Here is a 26841-nt window from a genome sequence, read left to right as displayed (position 1 = left end):
AGCTATATTGGTTGTAAAACCAAAAAACCATAAAAAAAAAAAAGGTTTAATTTTTCTGAGGTGCCCGGGTTGAAAACTGTGTTGTCCCAGTTGTGTATTGGACACAATGTGGGCTGCACGACCGCTGTCTGGGACCTCCTGTTGTGTTTATTTACAGCCCTGGTATCACCGCTAGGTACCAGGGCTATTATGTCACGCTGCCTACCTGCTGCCACACTCACACTGCTCCTCCATACCTCCTCCTGCTGCTGCTGCTGCTGCTGTCTGTCTGTGTTTCCCACTGCCAGGGTACACAGATGATTTACCTTCTGCTGCCACTCTGCCACCAGCTATTACGTCAAACAATAGCTGCTCGCCTACTCCTCCATTCCTCCTCCTGCTGCTGTCTGTCTGTGTTTCCCACTGCCAGGGTACACAGAATTACCTTCTTCTGCTGCCACTCTGCCACCAGCTATTACGTCAAACAATAGCTATATTGCTGGCCTGCCTCATTGACGAAGAAGAAGAAGAAGAAGAAGAAGAAGAAGAAGAAGAAGAAGAAGAAGAAGAAGAAGAAGAAGAAGAAGAAGAAGAAGAAGAAGAAGAAGAAGAAGAAGAAGAAGAAGAAGAAACAGTAACACTACTGAACAAAATTAAGGACACAACTTATCTTTCCACATTTTTTTTTTAAAGGAACATCCCCACATAATCACTTGCTGTTGTTACTTGGAAAAAAAGATGTTTCTTGCATCATTCACCCTCAAAACAAGTGTTGGAAGCTATTTAAGGCCAATTCGAATAGTCAGCTCGAATAGTGAGCTCGAATACCGACTCGAATAGTGAGCTCGAAGTCCGAGGTCGAATCGAATAGTAAAAATTATTCGACTCGAATATTCGACTGACCTCGAATAATTTACTATTCGAATTCGACCTAACTCGAATTTTGAAAAGGGGTATTTGAGCATCACTACATCTGCATTTGTGTGCGGGGATTCGGACCATTATCTCAGCAGTGGAAACCTAGCCCAACAGTGGCTCTTTGATAAGCACTTAACACAGACCTGGACGGCTTATGCTATATACTCCCACCTGACTGCCTGATGAAGCGGGATCATGCCTGCGAAACGCATTGCAAATAATCATGGAGTATATCAATAAATGTCATTATCCTACTAATATAATAAATTGGAAAGTTCGGATGTTTGGATGTTTGTTACTCGATCACGCAAAAACGGCTGAACGGATTTGAATGAAATTTGGCACACACATAGTACATTACCTGGAATAAAGTATAGGATACTTTTTATTCCCATAACCAAAAAGGGGGCGGAGACACATACAAATTTCACTGGAAAATGTAAACTGCAGCCATTATTACACTGTTAATGGTAGGGTTCTCAAACTTTGCACAGTTGGTCACTGGGAGACTGGGATGGGTGGAGTCTATAAAAGCCAATCAAAATTAACCTATTGATTTTCAAGGGGAATATTTACATTGCTGCCATTCTTGCACTGTTAATGGCACAAGCCTCAAACCTGGTACAGTTGGTCATTGGGTGACTAGGGTTCAATTTCAGAAAGGGGGTGGAGCCACAAACAGCCAATTAGATTTGTTTCATTCCAATGCAAATTATTGATGCCAAACACTGCAAAGCTCACAAACTTGGTAATTGAGTAATTGATTAATTGTGCGTTAGGGTTAGAAAAGTGGGCACAGCCAACACCAGCCAAATACATAAGCGGGCAGCCCCGGGTCATAAGTGGGCGGAGACAAATACAAATTTCACTGGAAAATGTAAACTGCAGCCATTCTTACACTGTTAATGGTAGGGTTCTCAAACTTTGCACAGTTGGTTACTGGGTGACTGGGGTTAGTATTCAGAAAAGTGGGTGGAGCCTACAAAAGGCAATCAAAAATTACCTATTCATTTTTCAAGGGGAATATTTCATTGCTGCCATTCTTGCACTGTTAATGGCACAAACCTCAAACCTGGTACAGTTGATCATTGGGTGACTGAGGTTTACATTTATAAAAGGGCTGGAGCCACAAACAGCCAATATGATTTGTTTCATTTTAATGAAAGTTATTGATGTCAAAGACCGCAAAGCTCACAAACTTGGTCATTGAGTAAGTGATTAATTGTGTGTTAGGGTTAGGAAAATTGGGCGCAGCCAGCACCTGCAAAATACATAATTGGGCAATGCCGGGTCTTCAGTAGGTGGAGAAAAATGCAAATTTCACTGAGAAAATGTAAACTGCAGCAATTCTTACACTTTTAATGGTAGGTTTCTCAAACTTTGCACAATTGGTCACTGGGTGACTGGGATTAATATTCTGAAAAGTGGGTGGAGCCTACAAAAGCCAATCAAAATTCACCTATTGATTTTCAAGGGGAATATGTAATTGCTACCATTCTTGCACTGTTAATGGCACAAGCCTTAAACCTGGTACAGTTGGTCATCGGGTGACTGGGGTTCAAATTCAGACAAAGGGGTGGAGCCACAAACAGCCAATCAGATTTGTTTAATCTCGATGCAAATTATTGATGCCAAAGACCGCAAAGCTCACAAACTTGGTTATTGAGTAATTGTGTGTTAGGGTTAGAAATAGTATGCAGAGCCAACACCAGCCAAATACATACCTGAACAATCTTATGTTTCATACACACTTGAGATAAAAGTCTTTGGAAAATGCAAGATCACAGACCAATTTTACCCCCTTCCATGTAGTATGAGAGCCATACCTACACAGTCTATTCTATGGAGCTGAACTCCCCATCAGATAAAATCTTTGCAGGATGCTGAACACAAAGATGCCCGTACACACTCAAAAGATCATTATCTGCAAAAGATCTGTTCCTGCAAAAGATCCATTCCTGCAAAATGCATTCATAGTCTATGAGATCTGTAGATCCTCATACACACTTGGTTTAACAGACAATCATCTGCAGATCACATCCACCAGGATGGATCTTCAGATCTGCAGACAGAGGCGGATCTGGAGGCGTGCACATGGGGCACCTGCTATAGGCGCCCTTGTTATTCACCTCCAAAGGGGCGCATAATTAAAAACATCCCTGAGTAGCTGCACTGCAGCCGAGTGACACACAGACAGGCAGGCAGGAGCCAGCATTGCTAGAGGCTGAGAACCGGGGCTAATATGTAATACAACCGGCAGCGCCCCAACTGTTTCCCTGGCTGCGGTCTGTGACTGCAGAGATACACACGCTTGTAGCCTGCATGCATGGGGATCACATGGGGCTGGGCAGCCAGTGAGAGAGAGGATTGTAACTCACTCCTCTCTCACTGGCTGCCCGGCCCCATGTGATCCCGGCCAGGCAGAAGGGCGACTGTGTATCTCCAACACGTGTAGTGCCAGTGCGATGTGTCAGAAGGAGCAGGGGAAAGAACGTTGCTGCTCCTAAAGGTACTGGGCAGGGTGAGACTACTAGAGCAAAGATGGGTGCTGAGGAGACATGTGCAAAGTAAGAAAGAGGCAAGTTACTACCTGTCTCCAGTGCCAGCAGCCCAGCTTTGCTTCTTGCACACACAGGACTCAGCCTACGTCAGACTGTGCCTGTGTACTGATGCAGCTTACAGCTATGGATGGACGGAATGTTCAGTGTAGAGTACGAGTCACCTGACCTCCCCTAGTGACCTGATGCACTTGCATCCACTTTACTGTGATAATTGGTGGGCAGGCTGTGCTTCTTTCTCTTTACTCCCTAGCTCTTATCTGCAGCTTTTCTAACACTGGTTCAGGTAGGAGGGACAGTCTACAGACAACAACCAGACACACTGTGTAAGCTGCTCATCCCCCCTTCCTTCCACTATTCACTCTCTCACTGACCTGACCTGTACTATGGTCTGCTCTTCACTCTAGCCTGCATTTTTCTTTCAATAACCCTTTCACTGCTGGTCCTAACTTCTTGAGCTCTCTGCATCCTAATTTTATAAAGTATAGTTGCTGTTTATCATTTTCTGTTAAGAAGGTCTTAAGGTTGCCATACATCAGGTGACTTGGCGGCCAATGACCATCTGATTTGATTATTATAATCGAATCGGATGAAAATTGGTGACACCAAGTGCACGTCCGATCGATCATGCAACCAATTTTAGGCTAAAATTGGCTGCATGTATAAGATGGATATACTGTAAGATGTAGGAGTCAGTAGGACCGACTTTCACGATCAGGTGCATGATGGAAACGGCGAGCAATATTGGGACAAATGTGTTGAAACTCCCTGCGCTGTTCCCCCCCAGTATATAAATGTACATGATGTGTGCATTTATACATTACCTGTCCTGTGTCGCTGTGCCTGTCCATCTCCTGAATCTGCCACTCTTCCATTAGTTCTATAGCACGCTGGCGTGAGTGTGACGTCATGTGCTGGCGGCGTGTATACTGCTAATGGAGGAACGTCCGATTCAGGAGACGGACAGGCACACACTGCTTCTGCAGCACTTTATAGAGCACCTAGGCATGCCACTGAATGTCCTCCAAGGAGCTCACAATCTAATCCCGCCATAGTCATAGTCTAATGTCCTACCATATTATTATTATGTATTTATATAGCATTGACATCTTCTGCAGCACTTTACAGAGTACATAGTCATGTCACTCACTGTCCTCAGAGAAGCTCACAATCTAATCCTACCATAGCCATAGTCTAATGTCCTACCATAATATTATTATGTATTTATATAGCACTGACATTGTCTGCAGCACTGTTCAGAGTACATAGTCATGTCACTGACTGTCCTCAGAGGAGCTCACACTCTAATCCTACCATAGTCATAGTCTAATGTCCTACCATATTATTATTATGTATTTATATAGCACTGACATCTTCTGCAGCACATTACAGAGTACATAGTCATGTCACTGACTGTCTTCAGAGGAGCTCACAATCTAATCCTACCATAGTCATAGTCTAATGTCCAATGATATTATTATTAGTATGAATTCATATAGCTCTGACATCTTCTGCAGCACTTTACAGAGTACATGGTCATGTCAATAACTGTCTTTAGAGCTCACAATCTAATCCTACCATACTCATAGTCTAATGTCCAATCATATTATTATTATTAGTATGTATTTATATAGCTCTGACATCTTCTGCAGCACTGTACAGAATACATAGTCATGCCAATAACTGTCCTTAGATGAGCACTTTTCAAATGTGGGGTGCACATATAACTACCTTATACTGATATCTAGAAGCACGAGTCTTCTTAATTCTATTGTCTGTGGAACATATCTACTCTATGTATATAGGGGACACTGCTACTGAAATATCTTGACGCACCTGGCTATTTAATTTCTTATCTTGAGGCACCTGGCTGCTTTTATTATGGGGGAATGAATGAGACTTTTTGGGGGCGGGGCTGGGGATGTGAGGGGGGCGCAATTTAAGTGTTTGCCATAGGCGCTATTTTACCCAGATACGCCACTGTCTGCAGATGATTGCCAGATATGCAGATGAAGTCTGTTAAACCAAGTGTGTATGAGGATCTGCAGATCTCATAGACTATGAATGCATTTTGCAGGAATGGATTTTTTGCAGGAACAGATCTTTTGCAGATAATGATCTTTTGAATGTGTACAGCATCTGTGTGTGCAGCATCTTGCAAAGATTTTATCTGATGGGGAGTGCAGCTCCATAGAATAGACTGTGTAGAGTATGGCTCTCATACTACATGGAAGAGGGTAAAATTGGTCTGTGATCTTGCATTTTCCAAACACTTTTATCTCAAGTGTGTATGAAGCATTAGGAAATAAGTGGGTGGAGAAAAATACAAATTTCATTGTGCAAATGTAAACTGCAGCCATTCTTACACTGTTAATGGTAGGGTTCTCAAACTTTGCACAGTTGGTCACTGGGTGACTGGGATTAATATTCAGAAAAGTGAGTGGAGCCTATAAAAGCCAATCAAAATCCACCTATTGATTTTTAAGGGGAATATTTAATTGCTGCCATTCTTGCACTGTCAATCACGTGTACCTGGTACAGTTGGCCATTGGAAGATTTGGGGTGCAAATTCATAAAAGTGGTGGAGCCACATCCAATCAGATTAATTTTATTTCATTGCAAATTATTGATGCCAAAGACCGAAAAGCTCACATACTTAGTCATTAAGTAATTGTGTGTTAGGATTAGGAAAAGTGGACAGAGCCAACACTAGCCAAATACATACCCGGGCAACGCCGGGCATCCAGCTAGTTAATAATAAATACATTTGTTTCTCATGTCCTTTGGAGTAGGTAAGTCCACCACTGCCACTCTTATATTTTAAAAGTTTTAGCTTATTTTATCCAACTGGCTCCTCTATACTCTCGCATTTTGTTGAAGTCCACCCCTGGTGGAGGGGTGATACCCCTATTCTTCTTTGTGTCTACAGAGAGTGACTTCGTAATCCTGAGTGGGAACAGGCCTAATCTTCCCACCTGCATTGACAGTGGTTGCCTTTGTGGTAACCCTGGTTTGTGAGTATAACCAGGGATGCGCAAATCCAGAACCGGATGAATCTGGATAGTTGCTATTCGGATTTAATCCGGTTAAAATTAAATCACCTGTGCGGGGTGGGCAGCGGTGTTAAACTTCCTTATCATGACATCTTCTTCGTCCGTCCCTCGGCACCTCCCACGATGCTGTCCAAGCGGTGGTCCGGATTGAAGGAGGAAGTGTATAGTCACGTGACGCCGGATTGGACCGCATCGTGGGAGGCGCCTAGGGACGGATGAAGAAGATGTCATGATAAGTAAGATTAACACCGCCGCCCACCCCGAACAGGTGATTTAATTTTAATCGGATGAAATCCGAATAGCAACTATCCGGATTCATCCGGTTCCGGATTCGAGCATCCCTAAGCATACCTATACTTACCTTTCCATTTTTTCGCCTAATACCAATACTTACTACACCATATTGGGCTCTCGGTGTCCCTGTTTTTTCTTTTCTTTTGTAGCCAAGGATTGCACTTCATCCCAATCAGTAGCTGATACTCCCTTTCTCATGGGAAACCTTACTTTTTCTTGAATAGATCATCAGGGACGTCTGTATGGCTGATATTGTGGTTAAACCCCTTCCGGGAATTTCAAACAATAGCAAATAATAAATGTATTCGTAAGCTACCTAAACTGCTCATATATCAAGAGCAAACCTGACCGATATAGGGAAGTTTCTAGGCTAACAGCTCTCAACCCCCCCCTCTCCCATGTAGACATGAGTACATCATTGTAATGCAGTAGTCAGTATAGGTAGCCAATTGTAGCCTCCAGTAGGTGGTAGCTAGAAAAACCCTCAGTATTAGGTTGCCTGGGTAGCCCCCCCCCCCCCCTCCCAGTATAGGTAGCCAGATGTAGTTCACACCCCCATATAGATAATCAGATGGGACAAGACAAATGACATTCATATTGCGCTTTTCTCCTGGTGGACTCAAACCGTTTGAGCTGCAGCCACTGGGGCATGCTCAGTAGGCAGTAGCAGTGTTAGGATTGAATAGGTACTGGCTTACTGAACAGGAAGAGTCAAGATTCAAACCCGGATCAGAGGAGCACCTAGCCGGACATAGCACAATAAGGGTAGGCAGAGGAACTCCAGTATTAAGTAGCCAGAAGCAGCACCCTCCAGTTAAGCTAGCCAGCGTAGTCCCCAATATTGCGAAGCTAGGCATAGTCAGCCAGATGCAGCGCTGGTCTCCCCCCCCCCCCATGACATCGGTAATAGGTAGCGAGAGACCCAACCACGCAGATAGTGCAACAGAGCAAGGAGTCAAGTGAATCACTTCTCTGTGATCCAAAGACGGGAATGACATATGTGATCTGTCTCCCTCTTCAATGTCCTGGTTAGGGATGCTCATTCGGATTTCTTGGAAATGCAATTTCCTGCTTTTCCCATCGGAATTCAGAAATCGGTAATACAAGTGCGATAGGCTGATTTTCGCAGAAATGGTGAACATTTTTGCGGACATTTCCGCCGAATTTAACATCGATTTTCTCAAAAAGTAAAAGGTCTTTTTCAAAGATTTTTTTTTTCATCTTGTTTAACAAACCCTGAAAATGTGGTGTTTCTAGCACCTACGGGGGCTTTGCTGTTAACCGCTAAAGTCGACGGAAATGTAAAATGCAGAAAATACGTATTTCCATATGCGGTGTGCCGCTGACTTTAGAGGTTAATAACAATGCCCCCCCCAGGTGGTAGAAACACCAAATCTTCAGAGGATGTTAAGTAGAAAAGTGGGAACAAGAAGAAAAAAAAATCTTTCAAAAAGACCTTGTACTTTTTGAGAAAATCAATGTTAAAGTTGGTGGAAATGTAAAAAGCAGAAAATCCGCATTATCAAATGCGGTATGCCGCCGACTTTAGAGGTTAATAGCAAAGCCCCCATAGGAGCTAGAAACACCAAATTTTCAGGGTATGTTAAAGAGACTCTGAAGTCTTTGAAAATACAGCTTTTTATTGCAAAAAGCTGTTCAACATTATTGCCCTAACTAAAACGCCGCATCCTCGCGGCTGAAATCTAACTAAATCCCCCCACACTCCCCGGGGCACACTGTGGGGAGCGCTTCCGTGAGAGGCAGAGCTTTCAGCTGCAGCTCTGCCTCTACACGCGTCTATCAGCGCGTATCTCCGCCTCCGCCCGCCCCTCTCAGTCTTCCTTCACAGAGAGGGGCGGGGAGAGGCGGAGATACGCGCTGATAGACGCGTTTGGAGGCAGAGCTGCAGTTGAAAGCTCTGCCTCCCACGGAAGCGCACGGGGCAGCAAAATTCACGACCAAGAAAGTCGTGGATTTGCGAGGGGAGTTTGGAAGGATTTAGTTAGATTTTAGCGGCAGGGATGCAGCGTTTTAGTTAGGGCAATAATGTTGAACAGCTTTTTGCAATAAGAAGCTGTATTTTCTGAGACTTCTGTTTTTCTTTAAGTAAAAGAGTGGGAAGTAAAAAATCTTTCAAAAAGACCTTGTACTTTTTGAGAAAATCTGTGTTAAAGTAGGCGGAAATTTCTGTGAAAATCCGCATCAGAATGCGGAAATCGATAGTGGAAAGTGGTAGCAGGAATCGGCAGTGGCGGAAAGCGGAATTGCTGCGAATTCGGAAATTGGCAGTTCCGACCATCCCTAGTTCTGGTCTCTAATGGCTGCAGCAGCATCATTCGCCATGTAAACTGCCAGTTTAAAACCGGCCCTGAGTATGTTTATGGTAATTTTGTGACAAAAGTAAAATTCCCCTTGAAAAAAAAGTGCATAATAAAAAATGATGAAATACAAAGTATCTACAGAGATACAGTATAATTAAATGAGAAGCAAAATATTTGTGATGGTGATCCTTTGTCATGTTATGTGTGTATGTAGTCGCCTTTCAACAGTTTTCCCCAGAAGAAGCAGAGCGAGGGGATAAATCTCGCCCCACGAGTCGCACTCGGGAAGCGCCAACAGACATAAGTCACGTTCTGACATCTGAAATTGATATACCAAATAAACCATTTTGCTAAAGGGGAGGCTGCGGAATAATGCATGGCTGATAATGCCCGAGTCCCGCGGCCCAACCGGCAATGAGAACGTAGACACTAAGCTTGTCACGCCGAGAGATGGCTGGCAGCGTGCCGGTGATTGATGAAGAAGAGACTTTTGAGTTGAACTGGAAAGAAGACACCAGAGCTTTGCCTCTGCTCGCGCTTTAGGATGGATTGGTGTGTTGCCAATTTCTCTAGGAGAAAAATAATATACCCTTATCAAATCCACTCTATAAATTTCAAACATTTTAACGAGCTGATTTACTGTGGCATCTCTGTGTTTACTCTGAAGCTCTGCTTGTTTCATAGTGAAAGTGATTTTGCATGGCTCTCAGCTGTTACTGAGTAGGGAGTGATCATGCCCACCCAGCTTTGCATAAACAGACAGTACCCCTAAAGATATATAACAAATGTGTTTGTTGCAGTAAAGCTATGAAGCTTTATAGACGGGGAGTTTGTATGTTCTCCGTGGCCCACACCCCAAATAAACATAGTTAATTTAAATAGTTTATCCCTGAATTGGGGATTAAATTGTTAGCCCATCTGAGGCAGCGCCAGAGACTTCAGCATAGCTGACACTGGCATAGTACGTAATAGGAATTACGGGTATAGCGGCATCAGACAGTAATTTGCATACTGTTAAAAGACAGAGCCCAAATTACTTTAAAGAGAACCCGAAGTGGGTTCTAACAATGCTATCAGCACACAGAGGCTGGGCCTGCATATACTGCCCAGCCTCTGTTGCTATCCCAATGTCCCCTAAGCCCTCCCCCCCGCTCTGCTATGCCCCCATAAATCTTCAGCCCAGCTGTCGACACACAGCGTGTCGCAGCCGGCTGTTTACTTCTGTGTCAGTCTTGCTGCTCCCCCGGCTCCTCCATCGCTCCGGTCCCCGCCTGCGTCCCTTCCCTCCACGCTAATTGGAGGGAAGGAACGCGGGCGGGGACCGGAGCTTTGGAGGAGGCGGGGGAGCAGCGAGACTGAGACTTAAAGAAGTAAACAGCCGGCTGCGACACGCTGCGTGTCGACAGCTGGGCTGATGATTTATGGGGGCTTAGCAGAGTGCAGGGGGAACTTAGGGGGGATTGGGATAGCAACAGAGGCTGAGCAGTATATGCAGACCCAGCCTCTGTGTGCTGATAGCATTGTTAGAACCCACCTCGGGTTCTCTTTAAAAACAGTGTAATTCAGCCACTAACAATAGCTGGTAGCCGAAATGGCATCTAACCCCCCCCCCCCCCCTGAGTCCATAGCGGCCTAGAGGGGGAGTAGTAATTAGCGCTGCTGGGACTTTTGCAGGAGCAGGGTGAGACTTTTTTCGGCCTTACCCAGCGCCCAAACTTTCCAGCGGCTTAATTATATATACACCTCTGAGGGACATTTAGGGACAAGACTATATACTCTATAAAGTAAGTGCATGCCGGCAATTGCATGCAGGGAAAAAAACAACGTGCATTAGTGGAAAATTGTGGTGCTCGAGCGATCGGCAAAATGGCTGCGCACATATGTTTATTTTTCCTGGATGCCGGGTTTTTCTGCAGCCCTGTCGACGCACAGCGCTGAGATTTCAGATGTGTTGCCGGAAAAAGTGCTGCAGGCACACGAAAGACCGGATCTAGTGGAAACATCTCATTGATTTTAAGTGGTCTTTCAGTTCTACTCCATTTTTCCTGCGTAGAAAACGCGTGGCCCGGAGCTCAGTGGAAACGACAACATAGCCGTAGTGATGGTCATTGTACAATATACTCTAAAGCACAGCGGAAATTGTAGTGACAATAATAATAGTAATGAAATGGTGTAACATTAGGAGTACATAAGTTAAAGCTTTTGCTGATTCAGCCTGAATATGATAACACCAAATTGTATCCTCTTCCTTCCGACACTGTGACAATCCTAATGATTACAGCCATCACCTCGTTTGTCACAGCCGCCGGTTATTAGTACATTAGGTGTCACTGCTGTGACATGTTAGTGTTTTTATTAACAGTTACATAAACTCATTTTAAAACTTTTTGCTTATTTTTGTCACTTTACTGTGACAGCACAACATGCCTGTGAAACACCCCAGGGAATTCGGAGGAACATACAATACTGTGCATACTCCTCAACCAAACGTATTTAAAGAAGAAATTTACTGCATATTATTATTATAATTTTTTTTATTATTTTTTATTTACAGGTGAAACTCGAAAAATTAGATTATCGGGCAAAAGTTCATTTATTTCAGTAATTCAACTCCAGTGAAAATATTGTAATAAAAAAGTGCTTCATTTTTACAATAATTATGTATAAAGATTTAGGGCCCTTTTCCACCAGCGCGTTTGCGCTGGCTGAATCGGAAAGACGCAAAACGCTAGCGATTTTACAATCGCTACGGTTTGCTTTTTAACATAGGAATCGTGGTAGGTCATTTCCACTACCGCGATTCGTTTTTAACGCGAACGCGCGGCGGAGCGATATTTGCCGCGATTTTGCTATGCAGTGCATAGCATAGCAAAATCGCGGCCACAAACGTCGGGGAATCGCCGGTAATTGTGATTCAGCAATCGCTAGCGTTCAGCGTGAACGCTAGCGACTGCTAGTGGAAAAGGGCCCTTAGTCAGTGTTTGCCTATTGTAAAATCTTTCCTCTTATTTACATTCTGACATTTAACACATGGTGACATTTTTACTGCTGGCAGGCGATGTCAGTGGAAGGAGATGCTGCTTGCTTGTTTGGCAGTTGGAAACAGCTGTAAACAGCTGTTATTTCACCACAGTATCAGCCATACAGAGCCCGCTGATGATCCGTCTGTGAAAAGGAAAAGATTTCTTATAAGAAAGGGGGTATCAGCTACTGATTGGGATGAAGTTCAATTCTTGGTTACTGTTTCTCTTTAAAAGGTGAAACTAATCAAATGTGAGACTCTAATGGGGTTCGACTGGGTAATATAAAGCCTACGGCAAACACTGAAATTGTTACTTTTTTACAGTACTACTTTATAAATGATTTAGTTAGTGTTTGCCCATCTTTCCTCACACCAATTTACATTCTCAAAGTACAACTGTAACCAGAGATATATGGAGGCTGCCATATTTATTTCCTTTAAAACAATGCCAGTTGCCTGGCTATCCTGCTGATCCTCTGCCTCTAATCCTTTTAGCTATAGACCCTGAACAAGCATGCAGCAGCTTAGATGTTAACGATGCTAAGTACACACCATACAATTTTCTGGCAGATTTACCTGCCAAATCGATTATTTCCAACATGTCCGATCTGAATTTCGGTCAATTTTCGTTTTTCCGATCAATTTTCTGCTCGATTTTTTGATAGTTTTTTTTCAATCGCTTTTCATGAAAGTGAACGAAAATCGATCGGAAAAACGAATTTTGCTTAAAAGTCTTTTAACGAGAAGCTGAAGTCTCTCAAAATTCAGATTTTTATTTTAAAAATCTCTTTAACCGCTTGCCGACCGTGTGACACCGATAGGCGTGGCCGCGGCGGCAGCCCCAGGACCAGCTAACGCCTATTGGCGTAAATTCCTGGGGCAGCAGTTTGCAGGAGATCGCACGCAGGGTGCGCGCGCATCTCCTGCTTGGTGGGTGGAGCGGCGCTGCGCCTTCAGTCTCCGAGTGGCATTCGGAAGACTGTTACACGGCGAGCCGTGTATTTACATGTACAGCGCTGCGATCAGCAGCAGCGTTGTACTGGGGACAGCCGTGTATCCCCCTGGGGGACAAGAGAGCGATCGGCTCTCATAGGCAGAAGCCTATGACAGCCGATCGCAGTGTTTGGCCAGCTGGGGGGAGGGAGGGGATTTAGAAAAAAAAATAGAACTAAAGTAGCAAAAAATATATAAAAAAAAACAAATATTTATAAAAAAAAAAAAAAACACAGGGGGGGGGGGGGGCAATCAGACCTCACCAACAGAGAGCTCTCTTGGTGGGGAGAAAAGGGGGGGAGTTGTACGGCCCTGCAGCTTGGCCTTAAAGCTGCAGTGGCCAATTAAACTTAAATTAGCCTGGTCACTAGGGGGTTTAACACCATGGTCCTCAAGAGGTTAATATCAATGCCCTATCTAAAACACCGCATCCCTGCAGCTGCACACTAACTGAATCCCCACAAACTCCTCGGTGCACATTGCAGGGAGCGCTTCCATGAAGAGGCAGAGCTTTGGGCTGTAGTTCTGCCTCTACGTGCGTCCATCTGCTCGGATTGCCGCCTCTTCCCGCCCCTCTCAGTCTTCTTTCACTGAGAGGGTCCGGGAGAAGCAGAGATATGTGCGGATTAACGTGCATGGAGGCAGAGCTGCAGCTAAAAGCTCTGCCTCTTCACGGAAGCGCTCCCTGCAATGTGCCCCGAAGAGTTTGTGGGGATTCAGTTAGTGTGCAGCCGCAGGGATGCAGCGTTTTAGTTAGGGCATTGATATTAAAGAGATTTTTAAAATAAAAACCTCCATTTTATGAGACTTCAGAGTCTCTCTAAATGTATCACAGGTGCTTCACCTCCTGTTAGCATTGTATACAGGACTATTATGAATTTCCACTGTTCACCAGCATATGGCTCTTCACAGCCTTGGACTGACCTGCAGTTTCCAATTTCACCAGAGGGTGGTGTTTCAGAACGGAACAGTCCTTGGCTGTCTACTTTCCACCAGTAGGTGTCACCCTGTGGCTGCTTGGAGTTCAGTTTAACCACCCTGGCGTTCTGATTAAATCGCCAGGGTGGCTGCGGGAGGGTTTTTTTTAAATAAAAAAAAAACTATTTCATGCAGCCAACTGAAAGTTGGCTGCATGAAAGCCCACTAGAGGGCGCTCCGGAGGCGATCTTCCGATCGCCTCCGGCGGCAAGAGATAACACGGAAGGCCGCAATGAGCGGCCCTCCGTGTTTCGCTTCCCTCGTCGCCATGGCGACGAGCGGAGTGACGTCATGGACGTCAGCCGACGTCCTGACGTCAGCCGCCTCCGATCCAGCCCTTAGCGCTGGCCGGAACTGTTTGTTCCGGCTACGCTGGGCTCGGGCGGCTGGGGGGACCCTCTTTCGCCGCTGCACGCGGCGGATCGCCGCGCTGCAGCGGCGATCAGGCAGCACACGCGGCTGGCAAAGTGCCGGCTGCGTGTGCTGCTTTTTATTTGGTTGAAATCGGCCCAGCAGGGCCTGAGCGGCAGCCTCTGGCGGTGTTGGACGAGCTGAGCTCGTCCAGACCGCTCAGCAGGTTAAAGTATACCCGAGGTGACATATGACATGATGAGATAGACATGTGTATGTACAGTGCCTAGCACACAAATAACTATGCTGTGTTCCTTTTTTTTCTTTCTCTGCCTGAAAGCGTTAAATATCAGGTATGTAAGTGGCTGACTCAGTCCTGACTTAGACAGGAAGTGACTACAGTGTGACCCTCACTGATAAGAAATTCCAACTATAAAACACTTTCCTAGCAGAAAATGGCCTCTGAGAGCAGGAAAGCGATAAAAAGGGTCAATGGTTCATAGATTTTAGCTCTGGCATACTTCAATGAATGTGTCATTGAGCAAAATAATTAAAACAGTTTAAACTTAAAAAGTAGATTTCAACACAAACTAAAACTGTGGAATATTTTAAAAAGTAATTTTTAGGAGAAGGAAGATAGATACAGTAGTTTATTTCATTAGTTTATTTCTGCCTCGGGTGTCCTTGATTTATTAAGGACTCGAGTCCCCACCACCTGGGACTGAACATTGCTCTGTTCCTGATCGGTACGAATATTAAATATTTTTCCTTTTGTGTATTTTTTTTAGCTAGTTAGGTTTTTTGGTCTCTTTGCTGCTTCGGCTCTTCCCATCTCCTCATTCCCAGCTGAAGTGAGAGATGTCCGAGCATAGGATGGGGAGCAATTTATCAATAATTAGCATGATGTAAATCAATGAGCAGGTCATGCATTGACTGATGTGGGGCTTTGATCAGCCCCTCGGGCACATGGGCCCATCTGCAGCTGAAACCTCTGCAACTCTTCTTCTGAGGATACAAACATCCAGTTTTGATTGGCCAATTACCACCTTCATGTAGTATGAGGGCAAACAGATGTTGAATACTATGAACAGATTTTGTAGGTAATCTCTCATACTACATGGAGGATGTAAAATTGGCCAACCACTGCCCAATGAAAATTGGATGTGTGTACACACCCTAGTCTACTGGTAAGGTCCACTGGTGGGATTCAGGTAGACAAGCAACGGGTATTATTTTTTTCTTAGACTGAGCCCAACAATGGCAGCTTTTATAATACTGTATAATCTCTCAGTAAAGGTGGCCACACACCATACAATTTAAAGATCCAATTTCTCGCTAATTTGATAAGTACGATTGGCTGTCCCTAAAAATCGAGACCAATTTTTTTTATAAATTTGCCTCAGGCGGCAAAAAGTCTAGGGCCGGCCCTGAGTAGACCAAGGGGTGGGTACTAGATGCAACGGAACCAAATGTGAGTATTTGTGTTTCACATGTGAGAATGGAGAATACCCATTCTCAATAGCTCTCATTACGTCTGTGGACTTTGCGTTTTGCAGTCCATCCTGTAAAAATGCTGCAGGCTGGGACTATTTTTAACAATAGCATCTGCTTCCTGTATTTCTTGCAGAGGCGTATCTAGAGGGGTGCAAGCAGGGCTTGTGTTATGGGCACCACAGCACCATGGGCACAAAGCCTGCTCCTGTGCTGTGCCACCATGCTTGCCCCTGTGCTGTGTCGCCATACCTGCCCCTGTGCTGCACTGCCATGCTTGCCCCTGTGCTGAACCGTCATGTCTGACTGGGCTGCGCCCCTGTGCCGCCATGCCTGCCCCTGTGCTGCACCCTTGTGACGCCATGCCAGCCCCTGTGCTGCGCCCCTGTGCCACCATGCCTGCCCCTGTGCTGCGCCCTTGTGCCACAGAGGGAATAAGAAGAGATATTTCCCAAAAACTTACCTCAACATCTTGAGCCAAATAACACAGGGAACCGTAACACATGTACACAAGGAAGGATGCTGTTTTTAGAAGGAAAGGGGATTCTGACCGGGAAGGGGGTGGGGTGTTGGCCCAATTTCAGTGTTTGCCATAGGCTCTACAGTATATTACCCAAATATGTCCCTGATTACTTGGAGGTGTAGAATGGAAATGGTTTCTACACAAGTGGGAACCAAGCCTGTTACTCCTTTAACCCTCCTGGCGGTATAAAAAATTCCACCAGGAGGGAGCGCAGCAGTTTTTTTTTGTTTTGTTTTTTTTTATATCATGTAGCGAGCCCAGGGCTCAGCGGCATCCCCCCGCCCGCTTCGATCAGGAAATCCCATTCAAAGAACGGGATTTCCTGGAGGGCTTCCCCCGTCGCCACGGCGACAGGGCGGGATGACGTCACCGACGTCGGGACGTCATTGGGAGCGCTGCCTGGCACTGATTGGCCAGGCAGCGCACGGGGTCTGGGGGGGGCGCACGGCGCGACGGATAGTGGCGATCGTGTGTGGGGCGGCGGCGATCGGTGTGCTGACGCAGCTAGCAAAGTTGCGTGTAGCAAAAAAAAAATTAAACTAATCGGCCCAACAGGGCCGGAGAAAACCTCCTGCGCGGCTTACCCCGAACTACGTTCGGGATTACCGCCAAGGAGGTTAAAGTGGTCTGAAACTTTTACATAACATTCAATAAAAATGTGTTCTCCCACTTTTTATTACCCATACAGTTATTATATTTGCTTTTGTGTACAAGTAATATTGTCTGTTTACAAATTACAAGTTTCCAAAGTATAGTTTATCTGCTCTGAAAGCTGCCATTGCATTTTATTCAAGCTGCTTTTTTATGATATATTAAACTCTTCTAGTGAGCTCCTCTGAACTGTGTGTATGCTTGCACAGAGAGCTCCTTTTCAGTTGTTACACACAACGTAACTGAGAAAAGATATTATCTCCATTTCGGATTGGATCCTAAGAGGAAGGGGCCTTCCATGGCAGGACACAATGCTGTATTTAACTTTAACTGTTTGAATGCTGTTCTGCTACAATTTTTGTTTGTGCTAGTAGGTTTAAGGCTGTAAGGAATCTTTTAGAGCAAAGAAGAAATATTGAGTTTCAGACTCACTTTAAGGGGTGTTTTGCAGAGGCTTACAAAAGTTTGAAAGGAAGAACTTGGTTACTACGGGCAACCAGAGCAGCTCTCATTTCAGATATTTTGATAAATGCTGTAATGTTGATTATCATTCCCCAGGTTCGCAGTGAAATACATTTTATTTTCAATCATTTTTTGCTTTTATGTCATCCACTTGGCCTGCAGGGACTCTCAGCAATAAGGAGGAATGAGTTTCTGGATTAAAAATCTTGGAATCCTTCAAGAATCCCTTTCAAGTAAGTATCCATTAAAGGTAAATCATATCAGAGTGAGTTTTAGTGGCTATTTCCAGCACACTCTATCCCCAGAGACGCGGGGCTTTGTGTGGAGCAATTTTATGAAGAATTGTCTCGTAGAAATTGTCACATATATTAGCTATTTACATCGCCATTCCACTGTAAACTGGAAATTCTTATTCGTTGTGATTTTTGTTTTCTGGTAGGAAAAAAGAGGTACCACCCCCTTCCTCACTAAATGTTTTTGCCAGGTCAGGAAGCTGTCATTTGAACTTTTACCTACAGTGACATCTACTGGTGCATCCTGGTAGCAAAGGTTCTCAAATCAAATGTAATGATGTATATCTTCCAAAACTGAACTCTCAAAGAGGGTCGGTAATGACACAGAGCAGAACGCCATAATTCATGCCTTTATTCAGGTGTAGGATGATCAAGAAAGACACCCTGGAAGAAAAAAGCACAGAGGCAACGGGAGCCCCGATAGTGAAATAAATAAGGACAAAGGGTCACAATTGTGGTGGAGGATGGTGCTCACAAACGGAGGTTGCATATGGGCAACCAACCAATGACGGCAGGTGCACGGCAGAACGCTGGTTGCACTCTTGCCAAAGAGCTCCAATATTGGCCATAGGAATGCGGGTACACCTAACCAAAAAACCCAAAGGAGGCTGGGTAAGTCAAGGGGGAAAGAGGCACCCACAAATGGATAAAACTGTGTTAAACACAGTTAAAATAGAAATTGTTTATTTCTGAACTGACCGACTGACTGAATTTGTCGTCGTTCAGGTAAGCCACCTCACCTTTTTCTATTTTAGCTGTTTTTTAACACAGTTTTTTTTTTCATTTTTGGTCGCCTCTTTCAACCTTTATGTCTTTATTCAGGGTATCCATTTTTATTAAAAAGACACTTGAAGTGAGAGTGATATGGAGGCTGCCATATTTATTTAATTTTCAGCAATACCAGTTGCCAGCTGATCCTCTGCCTCTAATACTTTTAGCCACAGACCCTGAACAAGCATGCAGATTAGATGACTTCTGACTGAAGTCTGACTGGATTAGCTACATGATTGTTTCAGGTGTATGATACAGCCATTACTCCAGCCAAAGAGATCAGCAGGATTGCCAGGCAACTGGCATTGTTTAAAAATAAATAAATATGGAAACCTCCATTTACCTCGTGCTTCAGGTGCCCTGTAAGTATCCTGATTCCAGCTACATATTGCTGTATATTGATATGTAACTCTGCCTTCCCAGTAAAGTTTTGCCTAGGCCCCGGTATCTTGGGCTAGGGTTAGGTAAAATGGGTGGCCTGGGCAAAAATGATATCTAATCATTTCAGAGTGATTCACATTGCCAGTAATACAATTGCCAGCAGCATCTTTGATAAAATTAAGAATTAATATTGTAATGATGTAAGATTTTACAATAAGCAAGCATTGACATGAATATCATTAAGATGAGCATTTTTATTAATTAATTTATATACAGTAACATTGTGATTTAAAGCAGGAGGATCAGTCATACTATGCCAGGGAAAAAAACACACATATATATATAAGTAGATAAATACTATCTACTTACATAACACATGTATTGTACTGTCCACATTTTGATTTTAGTGAATTTTATATAGTGAATGAAGAGAATTCTGTTCCTGGTGGGGGCCATGTCTTTTATCCACAGTTTGAGGCTAAATACCGATGTCATTTCTTCCTTTAACCTTTTTTCTTTTCTCCTCCAATTGCTGAGTCATCTCAGTCTTGCTTGTAAACACAAGTGAGCAGAGGATCGTGTTTCAGGTAGGCAGCAAGGCAGGGAAATAAAGGGAAGAGGAGGAATATATTATAGATAAAAAGAACCCCCAGCATGCAACTGAATGGTAATGGCTATTAAAGGGCCAGTGCTCCTAAGGTATGTGATAACTCCAAACCACAACAGCAGAAAAAGTTTTCAAAGTTTTGAATGCAGAATTAGCATCTTTATCACTTAATACACTCAGACCAGTTGCTATTGAAATTAGATTTTTATGGTGACAATCCTGCTTTAAGTAAAACCCATTTAAATTCCATTGTCCAGTGCTTCATGCATTTCCAGGTATTCTGCAGTGCTCTGTTGTGCCTGCTGGTGGCAGTGTTTGCTTGGACTTTCGGGAACTCCTGCTGTCCACTAGCAGGTGGCCATTCTCAGACTTTTTGGAGTTCATTGTTTCACCAGTAGAGTACATTTGAAATCGGAGCCAATAGACTTGGGAGCAGGATACAGCTGTATATGGCTGGTCCTGCTTCTGCACAAGTCCGGGCCGATTTAATTACTATTCCCCCTCCAGGCCGCCATGGATAGTGGGGGAATGAAATAATTCGGCTTCCAGCGATTGCTGGAGGCCGAATTATTATGGTTTTAAGCAACCTCGGCTCCGTCTTCTGACGGAGCCGACGTTACTCACTGAGCGCTTCAATAGGAGTGATTCCTATTGAAGTCTATGGAGGCGCCGGCTGCGCCCAAATCTAGCAGCGCTGAAAAGCACTGCTCCGCACCAGTATGAGGAGCCTGGATCATTGTGAACTTGCATCTCTCCATTAATGTGGGGATTAACAATATGATATCTGTAGTCTTTCTTAATAAGGGTTGCTCCTATCCTAAATAGATTCCCAGAATGATTAATGATTTTGACCTGCCTTTCGACGGAGCTCAAGTTCTATCTACAGAAACCCAATAAAAGGAAGTGGTCATGCACAAAGGAAAGAAGATGTGCAAGACCACTTGTTTTCACTGGGGGGGCGTGCATGACTTGTGAATGCCCAGTTCAAACAAGCTTATTCATGATCTGATGAACTTCTGGAGCGCTGTGAAAAGTTTATCAGAAAGGCGTTCCGAACTACAGATGCCCAACTTGAGAAGTGCTCATGTACATCTTGTTTCCTTCATTCATCCTTTAACTGGGTATGCATGGTTCAGTTTTTCCCTGATGCTGTACAATGATGGGATTTCTCATGTTATTCATGTTGCCTAGCAACTGCGAGGGGTGATCAGCACACAGGACAGTTGGAACTGTCTCATGCTCCCTGTCACCTCCTTTCAAACAAAAAGATGGCTGCCCTCATGAAATCAAACATTTGCCTGTTCTTTTAAAACAGGGTGAGTAAGAGATTATATTACCTATCTATTTTAATTAACATAACTAATGTAACTTGAAGGATAATGTCCGCAACACTAAGCAATATATATTAATAATGAGTGTGCTAGGGCCCAAAAAGATATTTAAAGGGAGGGAAGGGAAAGAAAGCCCATAACAACAGCACCACTCAAGAATAAGCAAAAATTTATTGATACATAATTACAATACTTATTAGGACATTTGTTGAATATTCAAATAAATAAAAACACTAAAAACAGACCACATGTTTCCATAAACAGCCGCAAAACAATCCTGCCAAATGAATGGTGTATCCATACACATATATATATATATATACACAATTGCGTGCATAGACCACTGAATCACATATGTGTGTAGGTCTAATGATAATGAATAAATAAATAAATAGATGAATATACCTTTGTGGGCATCAATAAGAGCCCATCAATGGTTGAACCCGGGTTCAGTAAAGTGCAAAAGTGAAAAAGCTTGTAGTACAAAGAAAAAATCACATGAATGACATATATCATAAAGTGCAATACAATACAGGTGCAAAATGGCTGCAAAAACAGTTGAACAATAATTATCTTGGAGCAGCCTATGTGAAAGTGCATGAGAGGATGTGCGCAAGGAAGATACTTAGCCCAGGGAGCAATGGAGAAAAAGACCAGGCAGTGCGGCTGAAGATGGACAGAAGGATCCCCTCAGGACATTCCCAGCAGCTCCGCGGGCGTCACCCCGCTTTGAAAGGAGGAGAGGACCTGTGAGGTGTGCAACGCCAGATCGGCGTTTAAATGCTACTGGAGGGCGGGCAACAGCCCAGCAGCTGTCGTGCGCCAGGCGGACGTGACGTCACGAAGGCGGAAGCAATGTATACAGCGCATGAGAGGAAGACCAGGAAACCAGGAAGTGAGCACCACGCTGGAGCGCATAGAGAAGAACCAATAGGTGAGTAGTCGCAGCAGAAGATAAATAAGCACTAGGCAACGCGCGCCCGCAGTAACCACCAGGGGGAGGAAAAAGAGACAGAGATAAAGACAAAGATAAAGATAAAGGAGGCCCCTAACTACAAACCAATATATACCTGCAATACATATACATATATTAGCATGTGCAATATCCATATATTACAATAATAGTTTAAATTTGAGGGTACAAGGGCCACATCCTGCCTCTGAAATACATATATCTGCATATTAGTGCCAAATTTCAGAAACAGCCAAAAGTCCACAAATGCATCCAAGGGAGCAACATAGCAAACAAAGTTAGATTTCAAAAGAGTTTGAGGGCCACAATTCAAGCACAGGAGAAATCCATGGATATATTCCATCCTAAAAGGGTCCATGTCCAAATAAAGGCAGAGTCAGAGATCCAAGTTCCAGAACTCCATTAGTTGAAGGACAACCATATACAACAGTCTGAAAAAAGTCCCTCCTGGTTCCAGGAAAAGTCTTTAAGGGTCCATGCATCAAAAAGGCTGACACAACGAAGTCACAAAAGAGTCCATAAACAAAGGAAGTCACGATGAACATATGACAAAACTGAGCAGTCTGCATATAAAGACACAACATGTTAGTACAAACCATGTATAATCAACAAGACAAATGCACATATAAAGGGGAACCCCAGGATTGCATGTTATTACTGGTACAGAAGAAACAGACGGAACAGACATATTCACTTCTCATAGGCTCAAAAACGATTATTACAAAAATAGAACCAATAGATGAAATGAGGGGTCATTTAGTACATTCATATACCGCATAAATCCCCTTTTACACTTTACCCCAAAAAACCAGTCCAGTCAATTTCCTCATTGATACCAGAAGGTGCCATGCTATCCAGCTGATATATCCATCTAGCTTCTCGCTTTAGAAGGGCCCCCACTATATCCCCTCCTCTTAGGCCTAACTTAATTTGCTCGACACCACACACCCGCAACCCTCCTGGGGAGCCCCCATGCTCTGTTAGAAAATGGGAAGCCACTGACGTCAGTACTTGGTTGTTTTCTTGATCTCTTTTGGCCAGTCTAATCTTAGATAAGTGTTGTTGGACCCTTGTTTTGAGCATATTTTTTGTTTGTCCAACATAGATCTTCCCACATGGGCACATTAGAGCATAGATGACTCCCTTACTTCTACAATTAATATAACCCGATATTTTATAGCACTTAGTGCCACTTGTATTACAAATATCTTGTTTTGGTCGCATATGGCTACATATGTTGCAATCTCCACATGGATAGCTACCTTTAAGTGGACCTCTGCATTTCTTTCTTTCTCCAGAAAAGTAACTTGAGCACAATTTATCCTTAAGGTTTGGACATTTATTTGCTGTAATAGATGCATTTGGGGTGATACATTTAGCAAGTACCGGATCAGAAAGAAGAGCAGGCCATGACTTATTCAAAATGCCATACAACTGTTTCCATTGATTGTTGTAAACAGTGCTAAATCTTACCAGTTGTTTGGAGGGTCTAGGAGCTTGGTGGAGGAGTTCCAATCTGTCAGCAGTTTTTGCTCTTTGGTATGCTTGTGAGATGACCCGCTTAGGGTAACCCCTTTCTCTAAAACGAGTAGACAGTCCCCGTGCCTGCACAAGAAAATCATCATCATTAGAGCAAATACGACGTAGTCGTAGAAACTGGCCAGTGGGAATATTATTTCGTAAGGGTTTAGTATGCGCACTTTGGTAATGCAATAAGGAATTCACTGAAGTTGGCTTCCGGAATAAGTCAGTACTCAAACGTCCATCCATATCGATCTTAATCTTAATGTCGAGAAATTCAATATCTGTAGATGAAATATGTCTTGTTAAATGAATATTCATGGTATTGTTATTTAGGACAGCTAGGAATCTATCACAGTCCTCCTTAGATCCTCCCCATAGCATAAATATGTCATCAATAAATCTGTGCCAGCCTAAGATATAGGGCTGGAACTTCTCCATAGCAGAGCTGAAGACCACCTCCCGCTCCCAGTAACCCAAAAATAAATTTGCTATGGAAGGGGCACATTTTGCGCCCATAGCTACACCACAGATCTGTTTAAAAAACTGACCATTAAACAAAAAGTAATTATGTGCAAGAACAAAATCAGTTAGATGTAACAACAGTTGTTTCAGGTCCCCCTGTTGATTACTCTCCATATCAAGAAAATATGACATCGTTTTTATAGCCCAAAGGTGTGAGATATTAGTATACAGGGATTCCACGTCAAAGGACACCAGATAAGTACCTGGAGTCACCGTCAGTCCCTCCAAAGTTTTGAGAAGATCAGAACTGTCTCTCAAGTAAGAATCCAGGCTAGTCACATGTTTCTGCAGAAAGAAATCAATAAACTCACAGGAAGGGGCAGTAAGGCTTCCAATCCCAGCTACAATCGGTCTACCAGGTGGGCAGGTGGCGTTCTTGTGAATCTTGGGTAACAAGTAAAAAGATGGTATTACAGGATGTTTGACAGATAAAAATTCATACTCCTTCTTTGTAATAGTACCTGCATTTTTAGCCAAGATTAAAACATCCTCCAAAAGAGCCTTGTAGTAGTCCGTTGGATTTCCTGGAAGTTGGACATAATTGTTAGCATTTCTCAAAAGTTTGTAAGCTTCCTGTAAATACATCTCCTTAGGCCATAGGACAATGTTGCCTCCCTTATCCGCCTCTTTGATTAAAAATGAGGTATTGTCTGATAATTCTCTAATCACCTTTTGTTCTTCTATACTCAAATTCTGCCCCTGATTACGGATGATGGGTAAACGTTCAATTTCCTTCCAAGTAGTTTCAAAGAAAAATTTGACAGCTGGACATGAGCTAAAAGGTATCACATACTTTGATCTTGGTCTAAACTGATAGGAACGACAACTCACCAAAGTCTCTTGTTGATTCTCTTGTAACAACCCCATCAGATCCTCAAAGACCTGCCGGTCCAAAGACTCCATTTGGGGGGGAGGAATCTCCATACCCCCCTCAAAATATTTCTTAAATGCAAGTTTTCTGCAAAAGAGGTAGACATCTTTTAGTACTTCAAACTTGTCCAGACTCTTTGTTGGTGAGAAAGTGAGTCCTCTACCTAAAACCCTAAGTTCAGTCTCTGTCAAAACATGGGTAGTGAGGTTAATTACTTTTAATCCATGTGTTGTTGTTCCCTCAATCTCTTCACCCGTGGGGTTTGAGGGTGACCCTGGTGGTTACTGCGGGCGCGCGTTGCCTAGTGCTTATTTATCTTCTGCTGCGACTACTCACCTATTGGTTCTTCTCTATGCGCTCCAGCGTGGTGCTCACTTCCTGGTTTCCTGGTCTTCCTCTCATGCGCTGTATACATTGCTTCCGCCTTCGTGACGTCACGTCCGCCTGGCGCACGACAGCTGCTGGGCTGTTGCCCGCCCTCCGGTAGCATTTAAACGCCGATCTGGCGTTGCACACCTCACAGGTCCTCTCCTCCTTTCAAAGCGGGGTGACGCCCGCGGAGCTGCTGGGAATGTCCTGAGGGGATCCTTCTGTCCATCTTCAGCCGCACTGCCTGGTCTTTTTCTCCATTGCTCCCTGGGCTAAGTATCTTCCTTGCGCACATCCTCTCATGCACTTTCACATAGGCTGCTCCAAGATAATTATTGTTCAACTGTTTTTGCAGCCATTTTGCCATTTTGCACCTGTATTGTATTGCACTTTATGATATATGTCATTCATGTGATTTTTTCTTTGTACTACAAGCTTTTTCACTTTTGCACTTTACTGAACCCGGGTTCAACCATTGATGGGCTCTTATTGATGCCCACAAAGGTATATTCATCTATTTATTTATTTATTTATTCATTATCATTAGACCTACACACATATGTGATTCAGTGGTCTATGCACGCAATTGTGTATATATATATATATATATGTGTATGGATACACCATTCATTTGGCAGGATTGTTTTGCGGCTGTTTATGGAAACATGTGGTCTGTTTTTAGTGTTTTTATTTATTTGAATATTCAACAAATGTCCTAATAAGTATTGTAATTATGTATCAATAAATTTTTGCTTATTCTTGAGTGGTGCTGTTGTTATGGGCTTTCTTTCCCTTCCCTCCCTTTAAATAACTAATGTAACTTAATAACAGTATGTTTGTTTAGGCGGGAGTTCCTCTTTAAATATTAAAGTCAAGCAGGATGGGGAAAGGAAGGGGCCCTGAATGCAACAACCACCAGTAAGTGCTTCTGCAGTAAGTGCTTTGGCCCACTGTGCATTTCATGTCAAAGTTTTATTCCACTTCCGGTTTGCTTTAAAGTCCTGATAGACCATTTGCCCATACATACCTAAAGCTACATACTCACCTTCAGGTGTCTTCTGGATCTTTATCGCCCAAGGGATCGGGTACCGATCCGTGCCGGGTGACAGGACACTAATGATGCTGTAGAGATGCATCATCAGCCTCTAGCTGACGATGTCTGTTGCTATGTCGGGAGGCGGAGGGACGACAAGCAGGTGCGGTAGAGCAGCTACTGGTGGGCGGGGCAACGGCGAGAACAATGCTGGATCTTCAGCAATTGTCATGCGGCTGATGTACACACAGTGGTCTGATGCCCGATTTTCAGCCCCTGGCGGTCGTAATTGTCCGCCACGGCCAAGTTCCTACCAGCATGGGTATTAACCTTTAGTTTAAAGTGGTATGAAACTTAGCATTTCCTCTTTGCTTTAAACGATTATTTGCAACATAAACTCCACTACCACAAAAAATTATAGCAGAACCGCATTCAAACAGTTAAACACAGTACTTGCTTCAATGGGCAGCTTTTGCCCGCATCTGAAGAGGTGATCACACTATCTTTTGTTTACATTCCTTTGACAGATACATTTAGTAAACATTAGCAAACCACCAAAACTGAGTTGTTCT

The 26841-nt window shown here is 43.7% G+C and overlaps 1 long non-coding RNA gene across 2 annotated transcripts in view; it reads left to right on the top strand.

Moving 5' to 3' along the window:
* Nucleotides 1-3317: 3317 nt before the first annotated feature.
* The window catches only part of LOC137518128 (uncharacterized), a 210746-nt gene continuing 187222 nt past the window's right edge, over nucleotides 3318-26841 (top strand). For both annotated transcript variants that reach the window (XR_011020747.1, XR_011020746.1), the window contains exons 1-2: nucleotides 3318-3406; nucleotides 17757-17827. This is a non-coding gene — a long non-coding RNA (uncharacterized lncRNA). The remainder of the gene's footprint in view (nucleotides 3407-17756; nucleotides 17828-26841) is intronic.

The sequence above is a fragment of the Hyperolius riggenbachi genome, chromosome 5 (assembly GCF_040937935.1).
Source record: "Hyperolius riggenbachi isolate aHypRig1 chromosome 5, aHypRig1.pri, whole genome shotgun sequence".
NCBI lineage: Eukaryota > Metazoa > Chordata > Amphibia > Anura > Hyperoliidae > Hyperolius > Hyperolius riggenbachi.
The sequence above is the reverse complement of the archived record's forward strand: the minus strand, read 5'-3'. Positions and strand labels throughout refer to the sequence as shown.